The following is a 20,325-nucleotide window of genomic DNA, read 5'->3' as shown; positions in this document are numbered from 1 at the left end:
GGCAAGAATACTGGAGTGTGTTTTCATTTCCTACTTCAGGGGATCTTTTCAGCCCAGGGATTGAACCTGCCTCTGTTGCCTCTCCTGCATTGACAGGCAGATTTACCACTGTGACACCCATTATTGGATCCTAATTTGGTCACTGTTTAGCTCACTATTCATTAGCTCTTTCAGTTTTAGTGATCTTGGAATTGAAACACTTCCTTTGGGGGGGGGTGTGTGTGTGTATGTGTGTATTTATAAGTTATTGTCAAATTGAATAGGGGCAGGGATAGAGCTTTTTTTGTGTGTGTTTGTGGAAAAATGTTAGTTTAGTTTGAATTGCTTTTTCTGAGCCATCAGTTATACTGGGGAATATTGTATTTGGATCCAAATATATTGCTTGAAATATAGTTAAATACAGTAACAATCATAATATCATCTACATACTGTGTTCAGAAATGGCAATGATTTTGACTCATGGTGTATTTAGTAACAGTTTTGTTTGAGTGGGGAAAAAGATACATTAAACATAACAAAAATTGATTCAACTCTATGACATTAGTGTATCTTTAGCTTTGTACTACTTTTTTTTAAGTATAGGATTAAAGTTTAAATCTAAGTTTTTTTCACATTGAGTGTAAAGATTTTTCTGACTTTTTTTTGCCATTGGTATTTAAAGAAAGCATGCTAACGTGCTTTTTGTTTTGTTTTTTACAGTTGGTGGTAATGATTTTTATTTCTTTAGAACTGAGAATGATTGTGAAGTTTATAGAAGACTTTCTTGATTTTGACTGCATTTCCTATTTGTTAACCTTGTAATTTTTTTTCCCTTAATTGAGTTAGATCTTTGGAAGTTAAGCACTTTATTTTGGAAACTAGTCAAAAGCTTTTAGGTGTTAAAGTGATGAATATCCTTGATCTATGAATTGCTTAAACCATTCTTTCGTAGATATGGAAAAATTTTGATCTATTCTGAGAGATTTGGCAGTTTATACTGCCTTTAATTACATTATCTGGCATGGGACAAGCCATTTTCTCTATACACAGTTAATTTTCATTTTTTACTGAGTTGCCATCTTCTTGAAGCTGTTTTACATAGTGATTAGAGATTTCAAATTCAAGATAAAGTTCATTTTGAGACTATTCCTACCAATGCAAGTGACTCAGTGAAGTGATAAAGAAATGGTCAACTTGTGTCTGGTGGCTGGCAAATTTCTTCAGACAGAAATTTTAAAATATCTTACATTCAGAAAGTTTAAAAATGTACACTTGAATATGGAGGCAATAGGATAATCTGTTTGGTGCCCATGCAATATGTTTATTCTGGCTTATTCTATATAAGTTGATCTTCCTTTTGATACTATTCTCTGTTTTTGGTCCCTAACATTCATGAGGGGTGATGTACAATACGTTGTTTGTTTGAGAAGAGGGGACTATAAAGAGAAACTTTGCATGGGAAAAAAAATCTTGAAGTCTCAGGTGAGCAATTTTAGTCAAGAGGCACATCTTTAAATGAACGCTAGTGGTTTCGTATTGGTTCTCATGTTTCGTAGTCTTTTTTGAATTTTGTTTTTTGGAAGACATGCCTCATTTTTCCTCAGATTAAAAAAAGTGGTTTCTGGAAGCCCAAGATAATCCATTAAAGTTTTCAGCACTGACACTGCTTATGAGGCTGATTTGGCTGTGAAATCTGTCACTCCACTAATCTGTGGAGTTGATTAATCTTGATGATTATATAAATATGACCGTCCTCCTTTCACCTTTCCTGTGTGTATATCTCCGACCAGATAGGACTTTCCTGGGGTTAAATGACTATGCTTCCCAATGCCCTCATCATTAGCATTGTAGAATGTGAACTGTTGCTTAAAGCTGGGATATGAACACATCTTCTGGAGACCTACTTTCACTGAACTACGGTAGAAGTAGGAAGGTCTGACCTTTCAACTTGGCAAAAAAGGAAGCAGAAATGAGCAGTTACTGATGATGATGTGTCCTGGGCATCAGCAATGAGGCAGGACAATTCGGAAGGACTCCAGAATTGAGTATGTTGGTTCCAAATTAATGATGTTCTTAAGTCATAGGAATCTAGAGTACAAGGTAATTGTCAGGATGCTTTGTGTTCTAGAAAATGAGTGTAGTTTCTCAAAAATTGGTTGGGGGTTGAGCAGACAGAGAATATTTTCCTTTTCATATTCATATGTCATCTGTTTTATCTGGAGAGAGATGGAGGTCAGTTTTAGAGTAAGACAGAAGCGTGTCAAATGAGTGTAGGAAAAAGAGAAATGATCTCTTTTCTGTTTAAAGATTATGAATGCTGTTCGCTACCAGGATATGTGAGGTTTAACTCTGTGATTGGTTGCGTTTCATCTGTTTTTGAGCCTGTTAGTCTTGTTGATATCCCAGAGATTATCTGCAAAACTGTTGCTGCTGCTGCTGCTGCTAAGTCACTTCAGTCGTGTCCGACTCTGTGCGACCCCATAGATGGCAGCCCACCAGGCTCCCCCTGTCCCTGGGATTCTCCAGGCAAGAACACTTGAGTGGGTTGCTGTTTCCTTCTCCAGTGCATGAAAAGTGAAAATGAAGTCGCTCAGTTGTGTCCAACTCTTCGCGACCCCCTGGACTGCAGCCTACCAGGCTCCTCCGTCCATGGGATTTTCCAGGCAAGAGTACTGGAGTGGATTGCCATTGCTTTCTCTGTCTACAAAACTAGAAGGCATTTTTTATGTATCAGATCTGACTTTGAGACCATGCTTCTCTACAAACTGGATTTTATGTAATTATACTATTTATTTAACTGCTGAAATAAGTAGATATAATATCTATCTCTTGGGGCATTATTTTCTTATATGGGAGACTGTACTTGAACATAATGTTGAAGGCTCATATCGTAGTAGCGATTAATATAAATACCTTGCTCTCACATTTGCTATGATGTACCTTTCAGCAGAGGACACTCTAGTTTTTGAGGTTCAGATAGAGCTTCATTCAATTGAGGTTTTATCTGATACTTGAATTTATACTGCCTATCAGTTTGCTACAAGGTTAGGTTTATTTGTCTCTCCCCTGTAAGTCATCTTTAGTCTGCTACTGGTATAACTTGGCTCATACCTGTCATATACTGTCATCACTTTTGTTTGTTTTGGGGTGTTTCTAATTTGGATTTTGTTTTTCTGCATGTATTTTTCAGTTGTTTCTGTCTTTCCTACTTTTTATGTTTTAGTTGAGATCCAAAAGAAGGAAAAATCTGAAGGAATAAATATACTTTAAAAAGAGTTCACTTCTGAGGGGAACAATAGATAAAGTTAAGCACCTCAGTTCAGTTCAGTCGCTCAGTCGTGTCTGACTCTGTGACCTCATGAATTGCAGCACGCCAGGCCTCCCTGTCCATCACCAACTCCCAGAGTTCACTCAAACTCATGTCCCATTGAGTCGGTGATGCCATCCAGCCATCTCATCCTCTGTCGTCCCCTTCTCCTCCTGCCCCCAATCCCTCCCAGCATCAGAGTCTTTTCCAATGAATCAATTCTTTGCATGAGGTGGCCAAAGTATTGGAGTTTCAGCTTCAGCATCATTCCTTCCAAAGAACACCCAGGACTGATCTCCTTTAGGGTGGACTGGTTGGATCTCCTGCAGTCCAAGGGACTCTCAAGAGTCTTCTCCAACTAAATACATGTTAAATTCAATTTCAGGTTAGTGGTATATTCCAGTTTACAATAACTTCATATACCTTCTAGGTATATGAACAACAACAACAAAATGCATTTGGATTCTTGGGTATAGATATCTGTCAGGTTTGTTAATTCATCCTCTCTTAATCAGCATAGTGCTGAATTCTATAAAGCCACCAGTGCTATGTTGCCCATCCTTTTGGACATTGGTTGGCTTTCATAGAGAATCATGTGCATTGTCCTGGCTAAAATGCTTTTTTGGAGAATAAAAACAGATTTTAACACTATTCTGATGGTTCTTCATGGGCAGATCCTCTGGAGGAGGGCATGGCAACCCATTCTTTCCTGGAGAATCTCATGGACAGAGGAGCCTGGTGGGTCCTTAGGGTCACAAAGAGTCAGACACGACTGAAGCAACTTAGCTTGCTCGCTAATGGTTTTTTATATTTGCCTCCCCCCACCCCATTTTTTTGGTTCATTCATTCCTTCATTTAACTGATAAATATACTGAGCTCCTGATAATGTGATAAACAGTGTTTTAGGTTCTGGGGTTACTTAGAGCAGTGAACAAAATGAACAAAGTCTCTGCTCTCAGGTAGCTTACATTCTAATGGGGCAAGATAAATAGTAAACAAACTAATAAACATATGATAATATTCTTTGGTGTCTCAGATGGTAAAGAATCTGCCTGCATTGCAGGAGACCCAGGATCAATTCCTGGGTCGGGAAGATCCCCTGGAGAAGGTAAGGGCTACCCACTCCAGTATTCTTGCCTGGAGAACTCCATGGACAAAGGAGCCATGGAGTGGGTTACAGTCTGTGTGGGTTACAGTTACAGACTGTGCGTTACAGTCCATGGGGTCGCAAAGAGTTGGACACAACTGAGCAACTGACACAGCAACAACATAATAATAAAGTATATAGAGTAAAATAAAGTAAAATCTTATAGAGTATATAGAGGATAGAGAGTGCTGGCAGTATAGGGAGGGGAGGTTAGGGTCTGGGAAGACATCAGGGATGAGAAAAATTAGAGCAGTTACTTAAAGAAAATTAGGGAGCTGTTTTCTAGGAGAAAAGAATTTCAGGCAGAGAATTGCAAATATAAAGAAAGGTACCATGTTCAAGGAATAGGAAGAAGGCAAGTATGACCGGAACAAGGCAGAGAGTGGTAGGAGATAGGAAATTTTGAGATGTGGAGGTGGGAGATGTAAGCATACAGGACTTTTTGTAGACCATTCATTGTTTTTACTTCACTCAACATAGGAAGTGATTTGAGGATTTTGAGCAGCCAGGTAACATGATCTGATTTTAAAAGGCTCTCTCTGGCTGCTATATGAAGCAGAAAAGAAACTTGGATGGGCATGGATCAATTTAACGTGCCATTGTAATAAATGGGGTAACTGGAAATAATGAGAAGGTAGAGCTGGTTAAGAGTTGATGATATTTTGAATGTAAATATACGTGTGTGAATTTCAGTAGTAAAATACCATTCATGAGAGAAAATACAAAAGTTCTCCCTTTTTATTGCTTGCTTGGATGAGACTTGAAGTTATCTGTGGAAGCTGGAGCTTTGTTGGTTGTGTGTGTGTGTCTGTGTTAGTCACTCAGTCGTTTCTGACTCATTGAGACCCCATGTCAGGCTCCTCTGTCCATGGGATTCTCCAGGGAAGAATACTGGAGTGGGTTGCCATTCCCTTCTCCAGGGGATCATCCCAACATATAATTTCCTGTTTTGCTCCCTGGTTAGGGGGCACATGAAGTCAGAACTATTTTTGTAATAATACAAAGTCATTGTTTGCCTGTTTTTCACTGCAGTGACATTTTCACTGATGGTACAAAAGCAGTGGTGGGTAAAATTGTTGGAGTGTTAGCATGAATTAAGGCACTGAACTGCTAGTAGTCATTGTATCATTCACTGCCTGTACTTGAAGTGAGGCGGGGGTGGGGAAGCCAATTTCACAATGTCTTTGCCGAAGCTGTAGAAATTGTTAATTTTTAAAGTCTTGATCTTGAGTACATGCTTTTTATATTCTTTGAGACATTATGTGGATTATGCATGCTTTTCTGCTACATACTGAAGAGAAAATAAGGAAAAACATCTGTGCATTTTGAGTTGTAGGCCAAACTGGCTGCTTTTATCATGAAACACTTTTTATTTGAAAAAACAGCTTACACACAAATTATGGTTATTCCAATTTGGATATTTGGGATGCATTTCCTGGAAATTGGAAAAGTAAACCCGGGACCTCAAGGAAAACAATTGCTAGTCTTTGCTGCCAATGGAATAAGTTCAATTTGAGATGAAAGAATTTAAAACACTTGTCTTTGTCACTCTAAGCTTGACAGTTTCTTAGTATTTAAAGACTGTTTTGGCCATGTTGGTAATATTACTAAATGTGATTTAAAAATTTTTGTATAGTGAAATGTGTTGACATATGGAAGATCTGAATGACTCAGTTAACCAGTAGTTTTTAGACTGATCAGTCCATTATATTACAGAATCATGAGATTCATTCAAAGTGCAAGTGAAACCAATGAGTTTTGGTGTGCCACAAAACAAAAAATTTATTGGTATGGTTTTAGATTTCACATGGCAACAGTCCATTAGAAATAAACACTTAATAAGTTTTGGTGTTGTATCGAACAATACACTTAATTATTTAAAAAGGCTATTAAAATGCTCCTCTTTTATTTTAATTGCATGTCATCTGAATCCGGATTTAGTTATAAAAACCCAGCTGTTTTCTATTAAGTCAAACATTTAATATACTTTAATTTTTAATTAAAGAATTTGAAATGGTACCATTCATCTTTTTTTTATTGTTTTGGAAAATTGCAATTATGTTTTTCATAAAAAATTTATATTAGCATGTAATGAGTTTATTGTAATTTTAAAATTAGTAAGGAAAATTTTTAAACAATTTAATGTGGTCTTGAAACCAGAAAGTCTGAAATCTGTTGGTATGATAAAAAGAGTACTGATTTTAGAGTCATGACTGTCATGATTCCTATATGTGTTATTTTAGGAAATTAACCGTTACTAGATGTCTTTTTCTTATGACATGTGAAATAGCAATAATCTTTGTCTCATGGGGTTAGGGAGCAAATTAAATAAGATATCTAAATTATACAGCATAGTGCTGGGCCTATACTAATATATGCCCTATGAATGCCAGCCATTTGGTTAATAATTTGCATATTTTAACACTGCAGTGTTCTTAATGTTACTGGAATGTTTTTTAATCATTTAGCAAAACAGAGTTCAGTTTTGTTTACCAAGTTAGAACCAAGGCATCCAATTTCAGATTTAAAAGTATATTTTGAAAAGTTAACAGTTATTTTTAAGATTTTTAGCATCCTTTGTTTAACAGATTAGCTTAAGCAGCAGGTTGAAGATTTAGATAACTGAGGGGATAGTATATGATGGTTCAAACTAGGATGCTTGAGCACTTAGTTTCATGATACATTTGGTCATGTGGTGTTGGGTAGAGAATGATGTTGATGATGAGTATTTTGCATTTTAAGCTACTGAAATCATAGTGTGACATATGGCATTCTTGATTATAGGTAGTATGTATTTCTGTTCATGTTCCTGCCTGTGAAGTGAGAGGGATTGGATTGTTGAACTCAGAGTCATTTCTAATTCATAAATCTTTTGAAATTTGGATTACTTTGGACTTGTAATAGGAAGTTTCATTTGTAACTTCAGTAGGTACTAAGGCTTTTACCGTTTCATCTATATGTTCTTGGAAGATTTAAGAAAAGAGTAATGATTTAGGTGCATAAATGCCTTGATTTCTTCACCTTTGTGCTCTGTCTAGACTCTGGTGGGTCCTTCTTAATTTATGTAATTTTTTGAATAGTTGGTATGTTTACATGCTGCAAAACTGCAAAAAGATATACAAGGATATGATGTAAAAATGAAGTTTGTCTCCCACCTGTCTTTATTCACCCAGTTATCCTCTTTGCAGCAACTAGGGTTATCAGTTCCTTGTTTTCTTTCTGTTACCATTTAGAACATTACAGCCTTTTTTTTTCTCCTGAAAGAGAAGTGAAGAAAGAGAGCTGTTGCTACCTTTTCTATTAGGACAAAAATAGATATTCAGAAATTTATTTGTTTGATTTTAAATGTCTTTCTCTTTTTTTAATTTTGAATTTATATCTCCAGTCTAGACTTCTCCTTGGAGTTCCAGATATTATAATTATCCACACTTGAGAATCTTAGAGATATCTCAAAATTTATTTGTCTAAAATGGAGTTATCACCTTCTGCCTCCCCCCCGCCCCGGCCATCCCCTAAATCACATCATTAGATATCCAGCTCTCAGGTGTCAGTCATTGAGATCATTCTTTGTCTCAGTTAAGTTCAGTGACTCAGTCATGTCTGACTCTTTGTGACCCCATGGACTGCAGCATACCAGTCTTACCTGTCCATCACCAACTCTTAGAGCTTGCTCAAACTCATGTCCATCGAGTTGGTGATGCCATCCAACCATCTCATCCTCTGTCGTACCCTTCTCCTCCTGCCCTCAATCTTTCCTAGCATCAGGGTCTTTTCAAATGAGTCAGTTCTTTGGCCAAAGTATTGGAGCTTCAGCTTCAACATCAGTCCTTCCAATGAATATTCAGGGCTGATTTCCTTCTTTGTCTCACTCCCTTTTTTTACCCACACATATCTAATTAGCAAGTCAGTCTACTTTCTGTCTCCAGTCCACGTTGAGACCAACCAATTTTTATTATCTTTTCCCTGGAATACTGTACTGGATCTGCAACTAGTCTCCCTATGTCCCCCTCAATTCCATTTTCTGTGGGATAAGAAAAGTGATCTTAAAATGTAAGTTGTATCATGTCATATCCCTGTTCAAGATCCTTTAATGCCTTCTCCACTTCAAAATAAGTTCATATTTTTAAAATCATAGGTAAAGAACCCTTTTTACTTTTCTGATATAATCTTGTACCAATCTTTCCTTTTTCTCTGTGTCTGGCCATACTTGTTTTCTTTCACTTCTTGAATATGCTAGGTTATTTCTGGCTTCTGTCTAGAATGCATTTCTTCTCATTCTTTGATTTCTTATTTCTTACTTAGCTTTTAGATCTCATTTTAAACATTATCTCTGTAGAAAGATTTTCCTAATTTAAATATCAAAAAGTATGCTTCTCATTATTTTCAGTCTTAGCCTTTTGTTTTTCTCAATACTTAAAATCTATTTTGTTTCATTTTATATTTCTCTTCCTTTTATGAATGTAAACTCCATGAAGACAAGAGTTTCTGGCTTATTAGCGGTTGAATTTCTAGTGTCTAGTACTATATGCTGAGTGCATAGTGATGCTCAGTAAATATTTATTGAATGAAAATGAATGGAGTTTGCTTCTAGGTAAAATGTTAAAGAAACAACAGAACCTATGAACTCAGATGACCACTGTATCTACTATTGTGAGCAGGAATCCCTTAGAAGAAATGGAATAGCCATCATGGTCAACAAGAGTCCAAAATGCAGTACTTGGATGCAATCTCAAAAACGACAGAATGATCTCTGTTTGTTTCCAAGGCAAACCATTCAATGTCACAGTAATCCAAGTCTATGCCCCAACCAGTAATGCTGAAGAAGCTGAAGTTGAATGGTTCTATGAAGACCTACAAGACCTTTTAGAACTAACACCCAAAGAAGATGTCCTTTTCATTATAGGGGACTGGAATGCAAAAGAAGCAAGTCAAGAAACACCTAGGGTAACAGGCAAATTTGGCCTTGGAATACGGAATGAAGCAGGGCAAAGGCTAATAGAGTTTTGCCAAGAGAACGCACTGGTCATAGCAAACACCCTCTTCCAACAACACAAGAGAAGACTCTACACATGGACATCACCAGATGGTCAACACCAAAATCAGATTGATTATATCCTTTGCAGCCAAAGATGGAGAAGCTCTATAAGGTCAGCAAAAATAAGACTGGGAGCTACTGTGGCTCAGATCATGAACTCCTTATTACCAAATTCAGATTTAAATTAAAGAAGGTAGGGAAAACCACTAGACCATTCAGGTATGACCTAAATCAAATCCCTTATGATTATACAGTGGGAGTGAGAAACAGATTTAAGGGACTAGATCTGATTGAGTGCCTGATGAACTATGGAATGCAGTTCGTGACATTGTACAGGAGACAGGGATCAAGACCATCCCCATGGAAAGGAAATGCAAAAAAGCAAAATGACTGTCTGGGGAGGCCTTACAAAAAGCTGTGAAAAGAGAAGCGATAAGCAAAGGAGAAAAGGAAAGATATAAGCATCTGAATGCAGAGTTCCAATGAATAGCAAGGAGAGAGAAGAAAGCCTTCCTCAGTGATCAATGCAAAGAAATAGAGGAAAAGAACAGAATGGGAAAGACTAGAGATCTCTTCAAGAAAATTAGAGATACCAAGGGAACATTTCATGCAAAGCTAGGGTCGATAAAGGACAGAAATGGTATGGACCCAACAGAAGCAGAAGATATTAAGAAGAGGTGGCAGGAAAACAGAAGAACTGTACAAAAAAGATCTTTGTGACCAAGATAATCACAATGATGTGATCACTCACCTAGAGGCAGACATCCTATAATGTGAAGTCAAGTGGGCTTTAGAAAGCATCACTACGAACAAAGCTAGTGGAGGTGATGGAATTCCAGTTGAGCTGTTTCAAATCCTGAAAGATGATGGTGTGAAAGTGCTGCACTCAATATGCCAGCAAATTTGGAAAACTCAGCAGTGGCCACAGGGCTGGAAAAGGTCAATTTTCATTCCAATCCCAAAGAAAGGCAATGCCAAAGAATGCTCAAACTACTGCACAGTTGTACTCATCTTACATGCTAGTAAAGTAATGCTCAAAATTCTCCAAGCCAGGCTTCAGCAATATGTGAACCGTGAACTTCCAGATGTTTAAGCTGGTTTTAGAAAAGGCAGAGGAACCAGAGATCAAATTGCCAACATCCACTGGATCATGGAAAAAGCAAGAGAGTTCCAGAAAAACATCTATTTCTGCTTTATTGACTATGCCAAAGCCTTTGACTGTGTGCATCACAATGAACAGTGGAAAATTCTGAAAGAGTTGGGACACCAGACCATGACCTGCCTCTTGAGAAACCTGTATGCAGGTCAGGAAGCAAAGTTAGAACTGGACATGGAACAACAGACTGGTTCCAAATAGGAAAAGGAGTACGTCAAGGCTGTATATTGTCACCCTGCTTACTTAACTTATATGCAGAGTACATCATGAGAAACACTTGGCTGGAAGAAACACAAGCTGGAATCAAGATTGCCGGGAGAAATATCAATAACCTCAGATATGCAGATGACACCACCCTTACGGCAGAAAGTGAAGAGGAACTAAAAAGCCTCTTGATGAAAATAAAAGAGGAGAGTGAAAAAGTTGGCTTAAGGCTCAACATTCAGAAAACGAAGATCATGGCATCCGGTCCCATCACTTCATGGGAAATAGATGGGGAAACAGTGGAAAAGTGTCAGGCTTTATTTTTGGGGGCTCCAGAATCACTGCAGATGGTGACTGCAGCCATGAAATTAAAAGACGCTTACTCCTTGGAAGGAAAGTTATGACCAACCTAGATAGCATGTTGAAAAGCAGAGACATTACTTTGCCAACAAAGGTCCATCTAGTCAAGGCTATGGTTTTTCCAGTAGTCATGTATGGATGTGAGAGTTGGACTGTGAAGAAAGCTGAGTGCCGAAGAATTGATGCTTTTGAGTTGTGATGTTGGAGAAGACTCTCGAGAGTCCCTTAGACTGCAAGGAGATCCAACCAGTCCATTCTAAGGGAGATCAGTCCTGGGTGTTCTTTGGAAGGACTGATGCTAAAGCTGAAACTCCCAAGACTGGCCACCTCATGCAAAGAGTTGACTCATTGGAAAAGAATGATGCTGGGAGGGATTGGGGGCAGGAGGAGAAGGGGATGACAGAGGATGAGATGGCTGGATGGCATCACCGACTCGATGGACTTGAGTTTGAGTGAACTCCGGGAGTTGGTGATGGACAGGGAGGCCTGGCGTGCTGCAATTCATGGGGTCGCACAGATTTGGACACAATTGAGCGACTGAACTGAGCTGAACTGATGAACTCCTCTTCTAACTTTATATTAGGATACAATAGTGACTCTAGAATCAAGTAAACTAGGTTATGTGAGAAATTTTTAATAACAGTAGTGTAGTATGATTACATATAGAAATTATATTGATGAATGATAAGTGCTCTATCCTGGGAACAATATAATGTGACATGAAACCCTCAGTATTTAGAGCATTGGTCTACAAAGATTTCATTAAAGAGCAAGATAAATAAATATTGTTGGCTTTGCAAGCTATACCATTTGTTACTTAAAAGTAGCCATAAACAATTCATAAACAATCAGCATGTGGCTGGGTTCCAGTAAAACTGTATTTACGTCATGTCCCTGAATTATAGGATAAAGAAGTTTCTAATACAGGAAACAGATGGCAGGAGTAAATTTGTGCCAGAGCAAGCTTACCCCTTCTTCTTGCCTTCATTTATTGGTATCATTAAGATTGATACCAGTTGAAAAATAATAAAGCTTTTTTACAGTACCTTATTTTGAATAGAGAAATTCACACTGAGAAAGCAAGTGGGCGAGAAAGCTTGTTTTAGTTGAGAGCTAGACTAACCTGGGTGTGATGGTGGTTAAGGTAAAATAAATCCGGTAAAAAGATCTTTTTAAGGAAGATTTAAAAAAAAAATTATTTCGGTGAATGTGTTAACCCTCACTTCCTTATCTCTTCTCCTATTCTGATATAATTCCTTTAGTATATAGTTGAACCTTTAAAGATATACAGTTAAATGGTTTCTGGTAAATTCTAAGTTGTGCAGCTGTCACCACAATCAATTTGAGAACATTTTTATCACCTTGAAAAGAAATCATGTTTTTTTTTTACATTTCAATGCTTCCCGCTCCATTTCTTCCAGCCCTAGACAATCACTAATCTACTGTCTGTTTAGATTTTATTATTCTAGACATTTCTTATGAAAGAAAATGGCACAATATGTGGTGTTTCACTTAGCACATTTTTTTTTTTAGTTTGTGTTATAGCATGTATCAGTACTTGATTCCTTTTTATTTACGATTAAGATTACATTGTATAGGTATTTCTCATTTTATTTATACTCATCAGTTAATGCAAATTTGAGTTGTTTCTACCTTTTGGTTATTTTGAGTAATGCTCACATGAGCACTTGTATATGTTTTGTGTGGAGATGTTTCCATTTTCTTGGGTGTATACCTTTTGCTGGCTCATGTGTTAAGTCTGTGTTTACCATTTTGACGAACTGCCAAACTATTTTCCAAAGTAGTTGCACCGTTTCACTGGCCCAAGAACAGTGTTTGAAGATTTCAATTTCTCCTCCTTGCCAACATTTGTTGTTACCTGTCTTTGGTTATAGGTATCCAAGTGAGCATAAAGTTGCATCTGCTTGTGGTTTTAATTTGTACTTCCTTAGTGGCTAGTGGTATTGAGCATATTTTCATGTGCTTTTTGGCCATTTGTATATCTTCTTTGGAGAAATGGCTATTCATATATTCCCAGTTTTAAATGGGGTTGTCTTTTTATTATTTAGTTGTAAGAGTTCTTTATATATTCTGGATACAAAACCCTTATCATATATATGATTCACAGACTGTTTTCTTCCTTTGTAGGTTGTCTTTTTCCTCTTCTTGATGGTATCCTTTATAACATAAAATGTTGTAATTTTGGTGAAATCCAATTTATTTTCTTTTTGCTGTGCTTTTGGTGTATCTTAGAAACCATTACCTAATTAAAGATCACAAAAATTTACCCCTTTGTTTTTTCCCCTAAGGATTTTAGAGTTTTAATCTTAACCTTTAGGTCTGTGATCTTTTTTTAAATTATTTTTTGATGGTGTGATTGATATATATTTCTGTCCTTATGCAAGTACATACTATATTGATTATTGTGGTTTGTAGTAAGTTTTGAAATTGGAAAGTATGACTTCTCCAACTTTGTTGTTTTTTTCCCAAGATTGTTTTGAATATTTTGGGTCCCTTGAATTTTTGTATGAATTTTTGGATCATCTTGTCAGTTTTCAACAAAAAGCCAGCTGTGTTTTAATGGAGAGTGCTTTGAGTTTATGGACCAATTTAGGGAGCATTGCCATCTTAACAATATTTAATCCATGAATTTGGGGTATTTAGATATTATTTAATTTTTTTCAATAGTATCTTCTAGTTTTTGGAGTAGAAGCCTTGTACCATTCTGCTTATCTTTTGAGTTACGTGCAGCAACTCTTCAATCCCTCAGCTGTTTGATTTCTTTGTATTTAGAGTGTCATAGGAAAGTACTTAAATATCAGTTTGTTCTTTTAGCTTCAGCATGTAGAGGAGTTTCTGCTGCTTTTTCTCTTGGACGTTGAGAGAAAAGCAAGGGCAATATGCTTGCCCTTTCCCATACTAGAGCTGAATGAATCATTCCAGGATGGAAAAGCAGGAAAAAAAAAATCCATTTGAGAGTCTTTGAAAATGGTTATAATAAAAGAAGCATCAATATAAGTATCCTAAGACTCTATTAAGAACTATAAGAAATAGAAGTTTAGAAGATAATTGCCTTGTTTTTTAGTAACACATAAAGCAGTTTGTTTCTTTAAAACTGGTAAATCATGATGTGAAGAAAACTGTCCAAATTATCAAGATACTATGGAAATTAAAAAAATATAGTTACTTCATTTTAAAATATCTAAATTGAATACAGTAAAAAAGTCTTGACAGTAACACTGATGAAAGAAGTTGAAGATTAAATAAACAGACAAAAAGATATACCGTGTTCATGGTTTGGAAGAATTAATATTGTTAAAATGGCTGTACCATCCAAAGAAGCCTACAGATTTATTGCAATCCCTATCAAAACACCAAGGGTGTTTTTCCATAGAACTAGAATGAATAATTCTACAATTTGTTTGGAAACACAAAAGACCCTAATTAGCAAAAGAAATCTTGAGAAAGAACAGAACTGGAGGGATCAAGCTTCCTGACTTCAGAATACTATAAAAATACAGGAACCAAAACAGTATGGTATTGGCATAAAAAGAGACATTTAGATCAATGGAACAGAACAGAAAGCTCAGAAATAAACCCATGCATGTTGGTCAATTGGTCTGTGACAGAGGAGGCAAGAATACACAATGGAGAAAATACAGTCTCTTTAATAAGTGATGCTGGGAAAACTGGACAGCTTACATGTCAAAGAATGAGATTAGAACAGTTTCTGACACCATATATTTATTAAAATAAGCTCAAAATGAATTAAAGACCTACATGTAAGACCAGTACTTCCTAGAAGAAAACATAGACAAAACACTCTTTGATGTAAATAGTACCAATATTTTTTTTTATCTGTTGCCTAAGCAAAGGAAATAAAAATAAACAAATGGGACTTCATTAAACCAGGAAGCATTTGCATAGTGAAAGAAACCATTGACAAAATGAGAAGACTACCTATGGAATGGGAGAAAATATTTGCACATGATCTGACCAACAAGGGGTTAATATCCAAAATACATAAACAGCTCATACAGCTCAACATTTAGAAAAAAAAAAAGAAACCTAATTAAAAAGTGTACAGAAGGTCTGCATAAACAGTTTTCCAAAGAAGATATACAAATTGCTAAGAGACACGTTAATTATCAGAGAAATGCAAATTAAAATCACAGTCATCTCACACTTGTCAGAATGGCTGTCATCAAAAAGAACACAAATAGTAAATCAACTGTACTCTAATAAAAATTAATTTAAAAAAACATGAATAACATACTCGCAAGGATATGGAGAAAAGGGAACCTACACTGTTGTCAGGAATGCAAATTGGTGTGGCTGCTATGGAAAACAGTAAGGCAATTTCTCAAAAAAGTAAAAATAGAACCAGCAGTTTTACTCTAGGGTATTTTATCTGAATGAAACTGAAAACACTTATTTGAAAAGATACATGCATCCCCAGTGTTCATAGCAGCATTCTTTACAATTGCCAAAGTATGGAAGCAACCTAAGTGTCCATTAAATATGAATGGAAGAAAATGTGATTTATATACAATGGAATATTACTCAGCCATAAAAACGTGAAATTTTGTTTTATGTAGCAACATGGATGAACTTGAAGTGAAATAAGTCAGACAGAAACAAATACTGTATGATATTACTTACATGTGGATTCTAAAAAGTAAAATAGACCAGTGAGTATAACAAAAAACAAACAGTCGCAGATATAGAGAACAAACTAATGGTTATCAGTGGGGAGAAGCAAAAGGAGACAAGAGGAGGGTATCAGAATAAGAGATACAGACCACTATGTGCAAAATAAATAAGCTGTAAGGATACATAATATAATACAGACAATATAGCCTATACTTTATAAATGGAATATATCCTTTAAAATTGTGAATCACTGTGTTATACACCTGAAACTTGCATACTATTGTACATTAGCAGTTTTCTAATTGGGTATCAGACTAGTTGGGCTTGAGTCATGTGTCTTCCCTGTTCTAAGGTATGGCATTTGTTACTAAGAAAACAACAGTGAAGAAATTCCAAAAATAGTAACTATGACATCTGGTAACTAAAGCAAAGAAAAGGACTTTCATACATCCTTGGAGAATAGTGAAAATTGTAAATTTTATTGTTGTGTTGGTGGTAAAGAAAAGAAAGCTATGACTGTCAATTGCTGATAAAATTGAATTTGAGGTAAAGTGATTTAAAAGTGCTAACAGAGTAATTATATTTTGATAGAAGGTATGATCATTAGCACTCATAAAGTCATTGCATGTTTATGCACTCATCAAAAAACTATAAAAAAATAGCAAAGTATTAATGAAGATAGAGAAAACAAATAAAATCAAAGTAGGATTTCTGCCTCTTGTAATGATGAGCTAGATAATTAGGACCAGTCTTCTTTAGAAGCAAATAAGAATAAAATTCCAGCAGAACTATTCAGATCCCTAAAGGATGATGCCATCAAGGTTTTGCATTCATTATGTCAGCAAGTGTGGAAGACCCAGCAGTGGCCACAGGACTGGAAATGGTCAGTCCTCATCCCAGTTCCCAAGAAGGGTAGTACTAACGAATGTGCTAACCATTAGACAGTCGCACTTATCTCCCATGGTAGTAAGGTCATGCTTAAAATATTGCATGCGAAGCTTCAGCATTACGTGAACCAAGAACTTTCAGATGTCCAGGCTGGGTTTAGAAAAGGAAGAGGAACTAGAGGTCAAATTGGCAACATTTGCTGGATTAAAGAGAAAGCAAGGGAATTTCAGAAAACATCTATCTCTGTTTCGTTGACTATGTTAAAGCCTTTGACTGTGGATCATGACAAACTAGACGGCTCTTAGACAGATGAGAATACTAGACCATCTTGCCTGTCTCCTGAGAAACCCGCGTGCAGGTCAAGAAGCAACAGTTAGAATGCTGTATGGAACAACTGATTGGTTTAAGATCTAGAAAGGAGTATGACAGGGCTGTTTGCTGTCACCTTGTTTGTTTAACCTATACACTGAGCACATCATGAGAAATGCTGGGCTACATGAGTTAAAAGCTGGAATCAAGATAGCGGGGAGAAACATCAACAGTCTCCTGTGCGAATGATACCACTCTAATAGCAGAAAGCAAAGAGGAATTAAAGAACCTCTTGATGAGGGTGAAGGAGAGTGAAAGAGCCCATTTAACTAAATATTAAAAAAACTAAGATCATGGCATCTGGACCCATTACTGCATAGCAAATAGATGGGGAGAAGGTGGAAGTAGTGACAGATTTCTTCTTCTTGGGCTCCTAAATCACTGTGGATGGTGACTAGTCATGAACTCAGAAGACGACTGCTTCTTGGCAGGAAAGCAATGACAAACCTAGACAGTGTGTTGAAAAGCAGAGACATTACTCTGCCGACAAAGGTCCGTATAGTCAAGGTTATGGTCTTCTCAGTGGTCACATATGGTTGTGAGAGCTGTACCGTAAAGAAGGCAGAGAACGCCAAAGAATTGATGCCATAGAAATCCGGTGCTGGAGAAGACTCCTGAAAGTCCCTTGGATAGCAAGGAGATCAAACTAGTCAATCTTAAGGGAGATCAACCCTGAATATTCCCTGGAAGGACTGATGCTGAAGCTCCAGTATTTTGGTCATCTGATGCGAACAGATGACTCTTTGGAAAAGTTCAAGATGCTGGGAAAGATTGAGGGCAGGAGAAGAGGGTGTCAGAGGATGAGATGTCTGCATGGCATCACCAATACAATGAACATGAACTTGAGCAAACTGGGAGATGCTGAGGGATAGGGAGGCCTGGCATGTTGCAGTCCATGGGATCACAAAGAGTAGGACACAACCGGGCGACTGAACAACAACAAAGAATAAAATATTCTACTTTAAGGACATTGAAGATCTAATGAGGTAGGAAGGAACCCCTGGTCCAAGATCTGGCAGAAGATGAAAACCCAAAGAAGTGAGCCTAACACTTGAGGTTATATTTCCCCGGTAGCTTTTGTGAATCCTGAAGAAGTGGTTAAGAGGCTGAGTGGTTATTTTTGACAGTCTCAGTGAGCTAAGAGGACAAAAGATAGAGATTGAGCTTCCTTAGTGGCTTGATGGTAAAGAATTTGCCTGCGCTGCAGGAGACCCGGGTTCGATCCCTGGATTGGGAAGAGCTCCTGGAAAAGGAAATCGCTATTCACGCCAGTGTTCTTGCCTGGAGAATTACAGGGATAGAGTAGCCTGGAGTGCTACAGTCCATGGGGTTGCAAAGAGTAGGACTAACACTTTCACTTTCAGGGCCTACCAGGTGTGAGGTATCTGTTAAAAATGCTGGTCTTTGGGATGAAAACTTGAAGAGCTGCAGTTTGGGAATAAGGGTCAGTTGCAGGTAAATCAGCTCTGTTACAGGGTGAATCATACTTTTGAGTCTTGAGGGCCAGGAAAAAATATCAGTCCCTGGGTTAGTGTAGTACCCCCAGCCATATGGCAGAAACAAATGAAAGTCTCTGAAGGATTTGTTTCTTAGGCTCCAGGATTTTTGCATAAGGAGTTAGTTAAATATCACATTCAGCTTATAGATGACCAGCATTACAGGGAAACTGGACAACATGAATGAGAAGCAGTAAAAGAAACAATCATCAGAGCTTCATTTATTGTAATTATTATTAGGAACTATTTTTCATTATTTAATAGAAGTATAGTTGATTAATAATGTTATATTAGTTTCTGGTGTATTGCAAAGTATTTCAATTATTCATATGCATACTCTTTTTCAGATTTTTCCATTGTAGTTTATTATAAGATACTGAATATAGCTCTCTGTGCTATTTACCGTAGGACCTTTTTGTTTATCTGTTTTAAGTATAGTAGTTTGTATGGACAGACACTTTAGATGACAATGTTTATGATTTTCTTGGAGGATGAGAGACAGGGTTGAATATTTTAGTAGAGAACTTGGAACTATGAAAATTGAAATAAAATATCTGGAAAAGAACTAAGTAGAAATTCTCAAATGGAAATGTATAATCCTGAGTTAAAAACTAAATCAATGGGCTTAATAACAGTTTAGATCCTGAAGAAGACTGAATTTATGATCTTGGAAATATGTCAGAAGAAAATATAATGAAAAAGGGGAAGAAATTTTTTAAAAACTAAAAAGGTAACGGCAGTTTTATGTTAATTGAACAACAGGAGAGAAGAGAGAGGATATGGGGCTAGAGGAATATTTGAGAAGACAATTGCTGAGAATTTTCAAAAATTGATGAGAGATACCAATTCAGAGATTTAAGAAGCCCAGTTCAGTTCTGTTCAGTCACTCAGTTGTGCCTGACTCTTTGTGACCCCATGGACTGCAGCATGCCAGGCTTCCCTGTCCATCACCAGCTCCCGGAGCTTACTCAAACTCATGTCCATAAAGGCAGTGATGTCATCCAACCATCTCATCTGCTGTTGTCCCCTTCTCCTCCTGCCTTCAATCTTTCTCAGCCTCAGGGTCTTTTTCAATGAGTCAGTTCTTCACATCAGGTGGCCAAAGTCTTAGAGTGTTAGCTTCAGCATCAGTCCTTCCAGTGAACACCCAGGACTGATATCCTTTAGGATGGAATGGCTGGACTCCTTGCAGTCCAAGGGACTCTCAAGAGTCTTTTCCAACATCACAGTTCAAAGCATCAATTCTTCAGTGCTCAGTTATTTTAATAGTCCAACTCTCACATCCATACATGACTACTGGAAAAACCATAGCTTTGAATAGACAGACCTTTGTTGGCAAAGTGATGTCTCTGCTTTTTAATCTGCTGTCTAGGTTGGTCATAACTTTCCTTCCAAGGAGTAAAGTGTCTTTTAATTTCATGGCTGCATCACCATCTGCAGTGAATTTGGAGCCCCCCAAAATAAAGTCTCTCACTGTTTACATTTTTTCCCCATCTACTTGCCATGAAGTGATGGGACCAGATGCCATGATCTTAGTTTTCTGAATGTTGAGTTTTAAGCCAACTTTTTCACTCTCCTCTTTCACTTTCAACCAGAGGCTCTTTAGTTCTTCTTCACTTTCTGCCATAAGGGTAGTGTCATCAGGATACCTGAGGTTATTGATATTTCTTCCGGCAATCTTGATTCCAGCTTGTGCTTCATCCAGCCTGGCATTTTGCATGATGTACTCTG

At 37.1% G+C, this 20,325-nt stretch overlaps 1 protein-coding gene and 1 long non-coding RNA gene across 2 annotated transcripts in view; one reads left to right on the top strand and one right to left on the bottom strand.

The window, feature by feature from the left end:
- The window catches only part of ANKRD13C (ankyrin repeat domain 13C), a 90,680-nt gene that overhangs the window by 5,890 nt on the left and 64,465 nt on the right, over positions 1–20,325 (top strand). The gene's annotated exons all lie outside the window — the stretch shown is intronic.
- LOC132659287 (uncharacterized) lies at positions 464–7,684 on the bottom strand. The gene is made up of 2 exons (XR_009599521.1): positions 7,589–7,684; positions 464–2,195 (listed from the first exon to the last, which is right to left on the bottom strand). It is a non-coding gene; the product is annotated as an uncharacterized LOC132659287 (long non-coding RNA).

This window comes from Ovis aries, chromosome 1 (genome assembly GCF_016772045.2).
Source record: "Ovis aries strain OAR_USU_Benz2616 breed Rambouillet chromosome 1, ARS-UI_Ramb_v3.0, whole genome shotgun sequence".
NCBI classification, from domain to species: Eukaryota; Metazoa; Chordata; class Mammalia; order Artiodactyla; family Bovidae; genus Ovis; species Ovis aries.
The sequence above is the reverse complement of the archived record's forward strand: the minus strand, read 5'-3'. Positions and strand labels throughout refer to the sequence as shown.